Source organism: Narcine bancroftii, unplaced genomic scaffold, assembly GCF_036971445.1.
Source record: "Narcine bancroftii isolate sNarBan1 unplaced genomic scaffold, sNarBan1.hap1 Scaffold_654, whole genome shotgun sequence".
Taxonomy (NCBI): domain Eukaryota; kingdom Metazoa; phylum Chordata; class Chondrichthyes; order Torpediniformes; family Narcinidae; genus Narcine; species Narcine bancroftii.
The window spans coordinates 42776-53790 of NW_027212171.1; the positions used below are offsets into that span (position 1 = coordinate 42776).

The window sequence follows — 11015 nt, forward strand, 5'->3', positions numbered from 1 at the left end:
CCCCTCCACCCCTGCTCCCCTCCACCCCTGCTCCCCTCCACCCCTGCTCCCCTCCACCCCTGCTCCCCTCCACCCCTGCTCCCCTCCACCCCTGCTCCCCTCCACCCCTGCTCCCCTCCACCCCTGCTCCCTCCACCCTGCTCCCCTCCACCCCTGCTCCCCTCCACCCCTGCTCCCCTCCACCCCTGCTCCCCTCCACCCCTGCTCCCCTCCACCCCTGCTCCCCTCCACCCCTGCTCCCCTCCACCCCTGCTCCCCTCCACCCCTGCTCCCCTCCACCCCTGCTCCCCTCCACCCCTGCTCCCCTCCACCCCTGCTCCCCTCCACCCCCTGCTCCCCTCCACCCCTGCTCCCCTCCACCCCTGCTCCCCTCCACCCCTGCTCCCCTCCACCCCTGCTCCCCTCCACCCCTGCTCCCCTCCACCCCTGCTCCCCTCCACCCCTGCTCCCCTCCACCCCTGCTCCCCTCCACCCCTGCTCCCCTCCACCCCTGCTCCCCTCCTCCCCTGAAACAAATGCACCGCCTCAGTACAGGTTTACTTGCCTGGATTGCATGTAACCTCTGATCCCATCTCTGTGCATGTGTCAGTAAATCCATGTCATGTTGCCTGATCATGCGGCCTTTGCCATCAGGAATGGAGTCGTTTGCCAGTTTTGGCATTAGCCCCTTCCGTCACCTGGTCTGCATTACAGTCTGAGTACTGCCATCCGTTCGTTCTTCGTGACCAACCCCCCCACCTCTCCTCCAGCCTGCCCCCCCACCTCTCCCCTCCAGCCTGCCCCCCAACCTCTCCTCCAGCCTGCCCCCCCACCTCTCCTCCAGCCTGCCCCCCACCTCTCCTCCTGCCTGCCCCCCCCACCTCTCCTCCAGCCTGCACCCCCACCACCACACTGAGATCGACACTCTGCTTCTTTGCAAACCCTCACTCTGCCGACATTCAATGTTGTCTGTGTTTTCTCTTTCCCTTTTCCCTAGACCCTTTGACAATTCTTCCAGGAACTTTGGCTACAACCCTAGGCCGGCGAGGAGTGAGGGCATTCGACGGCCGGTGAGCAAGACCACGCTGCTGCAGGCACGGAGAAACTCAGCTCCTCCGGTGCCGAAGGATGTAAGTGCATCCCCTCATGGCTGCCGCACACCTCTACATCACGTGGCACCAGGACAATTAATCGTTCAAGCTTCCTTTTATTGTCACATCATAATACCTGAAAATGTAATATCCATGATATTTTGCTGCTATATGGCAGAATCGTCATGACCAGTGCCTAGCACCCCTGATAATAGAAAGAGAAGCAAAAGTGAGTCCTTTCAGAGACACTGAGTATCCATGGATTCGCCTCCAGTGTTCCCACAGCCTCTGCAGACGCACAGATTCCTGTGCGATTCATCGGCAGCCCTGAGCTCCACATCCAAACCAGCAACACAATCAGGAAGCCTTCAGCGCCCAAGCCCTTCTTGCCCTCCGTATCAGGCTTTGTCCCCCTCTGTGACCCACTGTAACACCCCGCCCCGCACTCTGAGACTCATTGTAACGCCGCGCCCCGCACTCTCGATAGGCGCGCCCGCACTCTCGATAGGCCGCGCCCCGCACTCTCGATAGGCCGCGCCCCGCACTCTCGATAGGCCGCGCCCCGCACTCTCGATAGGCCGCGCCCCGCACTCTCGATAGGCCGCGCCCCGCACTCTCGATAGGCCGCGCCCCGCACTCTCGATAGGCCGCGCCCCGCACTCTCGATAGGCCGCGCCCCGCACTCTCGATAGGCCGCGCCCCGCACTCTCGATAGGCCGCGCCCCGCACTCTCGATAGGCCGCGCCCCGCACTCTCGATAGGCCGCGCCCCGCACTCTCGATAGGCCGCGCCCCGCACTCTCGATAGGCCGCGCCCCGCACTCTCGATAGGCCGCGCCCGCACTCTCGATAGGCCGCGCCCCGCACTCTCGATAGGCCGCGCCCCGCACTCTCGATAGGCCGCGCCCCGCACTCTCGATAGGCCGCGCCCCGCACTCATCGATAGGCCGCGCCCCGCACTCTCGATAGGCCGCGCCCCGCACTCCTCGATAGGCCGCGCCCCGCACTCTCGATAGGCCGCGCCCGCACTCTCGATAGGCCGCGCCCCGCACTCTCGATAGGCCGCGCCCCGCACTCTCGATAGGCCGCGCCCCGCACTCTCGATAGGCCGCGCCCCGCACTCTCGATAGGCCGCGCCCCGCACTCTCGATAGGCCGCGCCCCGCACTCTCGATAGGCCGCGCCCCGCACTCTCGATAGGCCGCGCCCCGCACTCTCGATAGGCCGCGCCCCGCACTCTCGATAGGCCGCGCCCCGCACTCTCGATAGGCCGCGCCCCGCACTCTCGATAGGCCGCGCCCCGCACTCTCGATAGGCCGCGCCCCGCACTCTCGATAGGCCGCGCCCCGCACTCTCGATAGGCCGCGCCCCGCACTCTCGATAGGCCGCGCCCCGCACTCTCGATAGGCCGCGCCCCGCACTCTCGATAGGCCGCGCCCCGCACTCTCGATAGCCGCGCCCCGCACTCTCGATAGGCCGCGCCCCGCACTCTCGATAGGCCGCGCCCGCACTCTCGATAGGCCGCGCCCCGCACTCTCGATAGGCCGCGCCCCGCACTCTCGATAGGCCGCGCCCCGCACTCTCGATAGGCCGCGCCCCGCACTCTCGATAGGCCGCGCCCCGCACTCTCGATAGGCCGCGCCCCGCACTCTCGATAGGCCGCGCCCCGCACCTCTCGATAGGCCGCGCCCCGCACTCTCGATAGGCCGCGCCCCGCACTCTCGATAGGCCGCGCCCCGCACTCTCGATAGGCCGCGCCCCGCACTCTCGATAGGCCGCGCCCCGCACTCCTCGATAGGCCGCGCCCCGCACTCTCGATAGGCCGCGCCCCGCACTCTCGATAGGCCGCGCCCCGCACTCTCGATAGGCCGCGCCCCGCACTCTCGATAGGCCGCGCCCCGCACTCTCGATAGGCCGCGCCCCGCACTCTCGATAGGCCGCGCCCCGCACTCTCGATAGGCCGCGCCCCGCACTCTCGATAGGCCGCGCCCCGCACTCTCGATAGGCCGCGCCCCGCACTCTCGATAGCCGCGCCCCGCACTCTCGATAGGCCGCGCCCCGCACTCTCGATAGGCCGCGCCCCGCACTCTCGATAGGCCGCGCCCCGCACTCTCGATAGGCCGCGCCCCGCACTCTCGATAGCCGCGCCCCGCACTCTCGATAGGCCGCGCCCCGCACTCTCGATAGGCCGCGCCCGGCACTCTCGATAGGCCGCGCCCCGCACTCTCGATAGGCCGCGCCCCGCACTCTCGATAGGCCGCGCCCCGCACTCTCGATAGGCCGCGCCCCCGCACTCTCGATAGGCCGCGCCCCGCACTCTCGATAGGCCGCGCCCCGCACTAATGAAAGTGGTCCCGTTCCACTCTGGACAGGAGGTGATGACCTTATCCAGCAGTTCAGACAGCGAGATGGATACCGGCACCCAGACCAGCGGTAGCCGGCGGCCGAATCCCGGCACTGCCCCCGCCACTGGTGGCAATGACAGTGATGACGTCCAGACCATTTCATCCGGATCTGACCCAGACAGCGGTGGCAAGAAGGACGAGAGCGACTCAAAGAACGTGGGTGAGCCAGGAGGGGAGGGGGTTTGCTTGGGGCCCAGTGGCTGAGGGGAGGGTGCCAGAGGCCAGAGCAGCCCAGAGGCTGGGGTCTTCCACTCAGGGTGGAACGGGTTCCTGTGCGATAAGGGAGAGCAGTGAGACTGTGGGGGAGGGTGGGGGGGGGGGTGCTGGAGTGAGGCACTCGTGGGGCGAGCAGAGTTGCCGTATCGGGATTGCACGAGCTCTGTGTCTCCCTTTTTCTCTGTGTTTCACTCTCCCTGTCTCTCCCCCGTTCCGTCCGTCCCCCTCTCCCCGGCTCTCTCTCCCTCCCCCCTCACCATCAGTACCAGACACTCTGACAACAGAAAATTCTCCCCTTCCCCTCCTCTAACCGCTCCCCTTCCCACAGACTGCTCCAATAAGCGGCAAGTGGCGGTCAAGTCTACTCGAGGCTTCGCCCTGAAGTCGACGCACGGGATTGCGGTGAAGGCATCGAACATGGAGAAGGGTGAAGGGAGTGGTGGCTGCAAAGCACCCGGCAGTTCTACGATGGTGAAGAGTCATGCTACATTATTGACGCCAAGCTGGAGGGAAACCTGGGTCGCTACCTCAATGTAAGTTTCCGGGTAGGGTGGGGGAGAGGTGGGATTACCACAGTGACCAGCTCACTACTGACCTACACTCTTTCTGACATCATCCCAGCAGAGGTGAGGTGTGGGTTACCACGGTAACCAGCATGCCACCAACCTATAGTTGTTATGCTGTCATCCCAGAGAAGGTGTAGCAAGGTGTGGGGTTACCATGGTAATGAGAACTCTACCAACCTGCAAGTGTGTGTCTAAATCCCAGATACGGTGTAGCGAGGCGTGGGGGTTACCACAGCGGCGAGCACTACTGACCTACAGTCATTCTGATGTAAAGAGATCCTAAATATTCATTTTCTTATCGTGCTAGGTAATAAAAGTGCCATTTCAGGAGTGCAGGCAGATCTTTTGGGAGGTCCAGAGTAGTTTAGGGTTAGAGTGCATGGGTTCGTTCAAGAACCTGATGGCTGTTGGACAAAAAATGTTCCTGAACCTCAGGGTGCTGGCCTTCAAGCTTCTGTACCTGACGGTAGCAGTGAGAAGAGGTTTTAACCAGGTGATGGGGATCCTTTACAATGTCAGCTGCCTTCCTGAGGCAGCGCCTCGCTTAGGTGTCAGCAGTGGACGGGATGTTGGAACCTGTGAATGACCTGACTATGGCTGCAGCTTTCGGGGCTCTCAGATTCCTGAACCAGGCTTTGATCCAACCAGCTTTCCAGTTCAGAGTGTTGGGCAACATTCTGGTTTGCACTTTGCCCAGGAGGCTGAGTACAGGGTTAATGGACACTTAACAGTGCAGAGGAACAGAAGGTCCTTGGAGTCCAAATTTATACATCTCAAGGTTGCTACACAAGGTTAATAGGCTCGGTAAGAAGGCCAATGGGATGTTTGGCTTCCTTAGTCGGGCGATTTGAGAGCAGCTCTACAAATCTCTGGTGAGAATATTCTGGTCACCTCATTACAGGAAGGATGTGGAAGCTGTGGAGAGGGGACAGAGGAGAGTCACGCTGTCATTGCCGCCAGTGGCGGGGGCAGTGCTGGGTTGCCTGGATTGGAAAATTAAGTCTTGTGAGGCAAGGTTAACAGAGCTGGGACTTTTCTCTTTGGAGCGAAGAAGGATGAGAGGAAACTCAATAGAGTTTGACAAGATTCTGAGAGGCCTAGATAAGGTGAACGGCCGGCTCCTCTTTCCCAGGGTGGGAGTAGCAAACACCAGGGGACGTCTGTACAAAGTTGAAGGGAGGGAAGTTTAAGGGAGATGTCAGGGGTAAGTTTTTATTACACAGAGAGTTGTCGGGGCCTGGAATGCTTTGCCAGGATGTGGAGAAGGCTGGAACATTAGGGGCATTTAAGAGTCTCTTAGACAGGCACGTGGATGAGAGGAAGGGTTTAGATAATTTTTGTTTGGTAGGAATATATGGGACAGCACAACATCAAGGGGTGAAGAACCTGTAAAGTGCTGTAGTAATGTTCTACGTTACATGCAAAATCTCCTCAGAATAGAGGCAAATCAGAAGCAAACCTGGGATGGACAGAAACCATGGTTGGGTTTACTGAGATACTGTAAAAAGCTTTGTTTGGCAGTAAATTATCCATCTAAGACCAGTAGAATAAAATACAGTATGCAAGGGGGAAATCGGTTCGAAATGAGTCAGAGGAACATTATTTTACTGGGATGGGGTTCATTCAGGAGTCCGATAACAGCAGGGAGAAAAGATCTGGTGGGGCATGAGAGTGTGGCTGAGGTCTTTTATAATTTGGCTACGTGTCTGAGACAGCAAGAGGTGTACACAGAGTCGATGGAGGGGAGGGGGTGTGATGAGGTGTAGATGGAGTCGGAGGAGGGGAGGGGGTGTGATGAGGTGTAGATGGAATCGATGGAGGTGAGCGGGCTGTAATGAGATGTAGAGTTGATGGAGGAGCGAGGTGTGATGAGGTGTCAATGGAGAGTGGGGGTGGGGGGGGGGTTCCTTGTTGCTGTTAACAGGGCCTCATATAGAAGTCGTGGAGGGACAGCGAATGTTTGGTTAAGGGCCAGCACAGACTTGGTCCTTTCTGGAGTGTGTCCTTCCAATTCAGCGACTCTGTCCAATGGAAGGTACAGTGCAACGTTTCCGTCCTACAGGGAAGGTGGAAACAGGACAGAGAGAGACCAGGGGGAGCCCCAGGGTGATGGGGAGGGGCGGGCATGATGGAATCAACCAGGTTTGGATCACCAACCCTTTCCCATGTCTCTCTGCATTGATACAGCACAGCTGCAGTCCCAATCTCTTTGTGCAGAACGTCTTCGTGGACACACACGACCTCCGCTTTCCCTGGGTTGCGTTTTTTGCCAGCAAGTAAGTTGTTGCGAGCACGGCAAGTCTTGGGAGCAGGGGTGGGCTGGTGGTGCTAGGCGACACGTGGTGTGGATGAGGTTGGAACCCTGACTGACTTCAGAGGTAGCCTTGGGGGCAACGTGGGGAATGCACACCTACACACAAGACCCAACTCTATTGGTTTTCCCCCATGAGGTTGCGGTGGTGCATTAGCTACCCTGCTTGCATGCACACAAGCTTCAGTGGTACGGGCATGGCGGCAATGCTGCACACTTACTGGCGCAGCAGCACGCACTCCTGTGCTGATGTGCGTGCGGTCGCAGTGTTGCCGAAACGAACCCCTGGATTGGAATACACACAGCTGAGGTGTTGCATGTGCGAGCTCCCACACAGGGCCGTATTTGCTGTATTGCATGGAGGCAGTAACGGCCATGCTGGCCTGTGTTTGCAGTGTTGGAGGTAGCGCGCACTCCTGCGCTAGCTCGCATGCATTCGCAGTATTGGATGCACGCAATCATGGCAGCATTTCCTCCCGCTCTTGTTCGCACGTGGTGGCAATGTTCTGCAAACGTGCTCTCATGCTGGTACGTGTTTGCGGGGTTGCGTGCAGTCATGCCGGCTTTCCCTCCCTCCCGTGCTGGCCTGTTCACGGGTGCAGCATTGTGTGAGCGTGCCCTCCTGCGCCTATACGCTGCTGAGGCGATGCATGCCCAAAGCCACCTGACATGCATGCGTCCTGGAGAGCGGGGTCAAACGAGGGACACGGAGGGAATGGCCTTGAGGTGCCACCCTCAGGGCATGCTGCGAAGGCAGGGTGGGGAGGGGGACCACGTCAAAGAGCATCCATTTGATCACCCCCTCCCCTCTCTCCCTCAGGCGGATCCGTGCTGGCACTGAGCTCACCTGGGACTACAACTACGAAGTGGGCAGCGTTGAAGGCAAGCAGTTGCTCTGCTGCTGTGGCTCAACAGAGTGCAGGGGCCGTCTACTCTAGCTTCCCTTCCCCCCCCCCACCGTCCAATCCCTTCTCCCTGTCCAGTACGTTCTAGTCCCGCCTCCAGATCCAACCTGGGGTTTTTCCCACCTGAGAGGTCAAAGTGGGGAGCATATGAGCAAGAGCGATCAGCTCTCAGTGCAGGACTTTCCTCTCTTCCTGTCCTGTCTTAACAAGATGCTCTCTCATGTTTCCCCCATCCCCAAACTCAACTCCACACAAAGAAATCAAGTACCCACTCATTTTCTGAGTTCTGTGAGTCCACCAGATGCAGGGACCGGTTGCTCTAGGCTCCTCATTTCTCACCCCTACCCCCCCATCCCAATCCCTTCTCCCCACCCATGGCAGTATGTCCTAGCTTCCCACCTGAGAGGTCAAATTGGGGAGCATGCGAGCAAGAACAATCCGCTCTCATTGCAGGACTCACTGCTCTTCGTCCTGTCTTAATGAGACACTCCCTCACACGTCCCCTGCACCAAACACGCCTGAGACGGCTTCCTTCCCTGGAAATCCGGGCTCTCACATTTTCCGGATGCAGGGGCAGGATGCTCTGGGTTCCCCTCTCCCCACCCTAATCCCTTTTCCCCAATCATGGCACTACGTCCTAGCCCTCCCACCTGACCCACTCTACTGTCCTTTTCCACCTGGGAGCAGGCGAGCAAGAGCGATCCACTCTCAGTGAAGGAATCGTTTCTCTTCCCGCCTCGTCTGAAAGAGACCCCTCCCCCACTCCCCACCAGAAATTGGGCACTGATACATGCTCCCACAGAGACCTATCCCATTCCCAAGCCGGGGGGGGTGGGGGGGGGAGGAGGGAATGGTTGGACCCTCTCTAGTCCCAGCTGGGAGGAGAGGAATGACTAGATTGGGGGAGTGGAGGGGAAGAGGAATCCAGTTTGCCTCTACTTTCCCCCTCACCAGGATCCCCGCTCAAATTGACCCCTGTTCGCGCTCTGGGCCACCCACCCCACCACTGCCTGTGAGGCTCTCCCACTGGATGGCCAAGGTGCAGGCGCGCATCAGAAATGATGCTGATGTGTGCGAGTGGGTTAAACATCCTACTCTTTCTTTCCCCCCCCCCCCAGCATGGGCGGTGGGGGTCTCATGCCGAGTGCCCATGGATGTTTGGTGATGAGGAAGGTTAGAAAGGGCTCAGTTGGGTGTTGATGGGGACTGGAAACTGTCGTGTGTGTGTGTGTGTGTGTGTGTGTGTGTGTGTGTGTGTGTGTGTGTGTGTGTGTGTGTGTGTGTGTGTGTGTGTGAGAGGGGTGTCAATAACCCTTGTGTGAACACGTGCCTATCTGCGCTCCTGGCTGACATGTGTTCCCATCTATTTCCCAACCCTGTCCAAAACCAGGGCCCCCGATGCCCATCTCTCCCATCCGGAGCCACTTGTGTACATGTCTCGGTGAATTAAAATACACAATAATTTTTTTAATTTAAAACTGCTTTGTCTCTGTACCTTCATTCCTAGTACTGGGCACATCCACCGAACCGTCCGGATGTCTGAACTCAATCGAGCATGAGCAGGACCGTGGAGTTGAACCTGAGCGTTCTATGGGCAAGTTGGGTCAATGGGCCTGTCCTGGTGCTGCAGGACTCCATAGAACGCTCAGGACCCCCCCACTTTGATGCAGCAGGAATGCCCCCAAGGCCTTGCCACGGGCCGAGTTGACTTGCGGACTCGCCTGCCCCACCAGCGGTGTTTTGTGCCTGCCTGCTTGTGCGCTCAATGCCAACACTCCTGATCTTTGGGTACCCGGGTTAGAGGGAGGGTTATCCATGTTGCCGTGGTGCCTGGCCAAGATGGCCATTCATGGATCCAGGCAGCGGACAGTCGAGGGTTCGGATCGCCCTGTCTGCCCGCCCCTCTTTTGAGGACAGCAGTGTATCCCTGGTGAAAGAGCACTTCGTGCTCACGGGCCATTTGGAGGGTCTCCGGGGATAGTTGGCCCCCTGAGGGTTCAACAATATCAACAGAGAAAATGATGTTTTAATTTGTAACATATGTTTTTATATGAATAGTCTGAATCGTAGACTAATGGTGAGGAAGAACAGAGGGACTTTGAGGTCCAAATCATACATCCCTCAAGGTTGCCACCAGGTTGATGGGATAGAAGGCTTATGGGATGCTGGGCTTCGTGAGTCAGGGGATTGGGTTCAAGGGTTGTAAGGTAAATCTCTGGCGAGATCACACTTTGTTTTCAGTCCTGGTCACCTCGTAACAGGAAGGATGGAGAGGGTGCAGAGGAAATTTACCAGGACGTTGCCTGGGTTGGAAAACATGGGGCGAGGTTAGCAGAGCTGGGGCTTGTCTCTTCCAGAATGAAGAGGGGTGAGAGGAGACTTGATGGAGGTGTACAAGATTGAGAGGCATAGATAAGTTGGGCTTTTTTCCCAGGGCAGGAGTAATGAACACCAGACGTCAGCACAAAGTGAAGTTTAGGGGAGACATCAGGGATGTTATCTTTGCACAGAGAGTTGTGGGGGCCTAGAACATGAGGGCTGTGAAGAGAGACAGGCACGTGGTCAGAAGAAAAACAGAGGGACACAAGAACATTCTATGTTCCAATGCTGCAAGAAAGGTCATTTCCCATGGTGGGAGGGTCTCAAACCAGAGGACACAACTTCAGGATTGAAGGGTGTCCACTTGGAACAGAGACATGGACAAATTTCTCCGGACAGAAGGCAGTGAAGCTGTGGAACTTTGTGGCCACAAGCAGATGTGAAGGCCAGGGCATTGGGTGTATTTAAGGCAGAGATTGATGAGCCAGGGCATCAAAGGTGAGGAGAAAAGGCCAGGCAGTGGGGCAATCATCAGTTTGTGACTCAATGGACTGAATGGCCTATTCTGCTCCACGTTGGAATGTTATGGTGTAAAGATGTACAAGAGGTTGATGAGGCCAGATTTGGAGCATTGTGTGCAGTTTTGGTCACCCAACTACAGGAAAGATATCAATAAGATTGAAAGAGTGCGGAGAAGATTTACTAGGACGATGCCCAGACTTCAGCAACTGAGTTACAGGGAAAGGTCAAACAGGTGAAGACTTTATTCCCTGGAGCGTTAAAGAATGAGGGGAGATTTGATGAGGTATTTAAAATTGAGGGTATAGACAGAGTAAATGTAGACGGGCTTTTTCTACTGAGTGTAGGTGAGATACAGACCAGAGGACATGGGTTAAGGGTGAAAGGGGAACCTGAGGGGGAACTTCTCCACGCAGAGTGCTGCCAGCTGAAGTGGTGAATGTGGGCTCAATTTTAACATTCGAGAAGAATTTAGGCAGGTATGTGGATGGGTGAGGTGTGGAGGGCTGTGGACTGGGAACAGTGGGAATGGGCAGAATACTAGTTCGGCACAATCATTATTCTCCCTAGTCCCACTGACCTGTGCCGTGACCCTTCCCCGGTGGGGAGTGGTGGGGGTGGGAGGGAGCCATTTTGGATGAGGATGGCCAAAGTTGCCCACCCTCCGAGAACTTGTGGAGAGAACTGCCACGGAGAGCCATTTCGG

At 57.9% G+C, this 11015-nt stretch overlaps 1 pseudogene; it reads left to right on the plus strand.

The window, feature by feature from the left end:
- The window catches only part of LOC138751081 (histone-lysine N-methyltransferase SETDB1-like), a 49269-nt pseudogene extending 40320 nt beyond the window's left edge, over positions 1-8949 (plus strand).
- The last annotated feature ends 2066 nt before the right edge of the window (positions 8950-11015 follow it).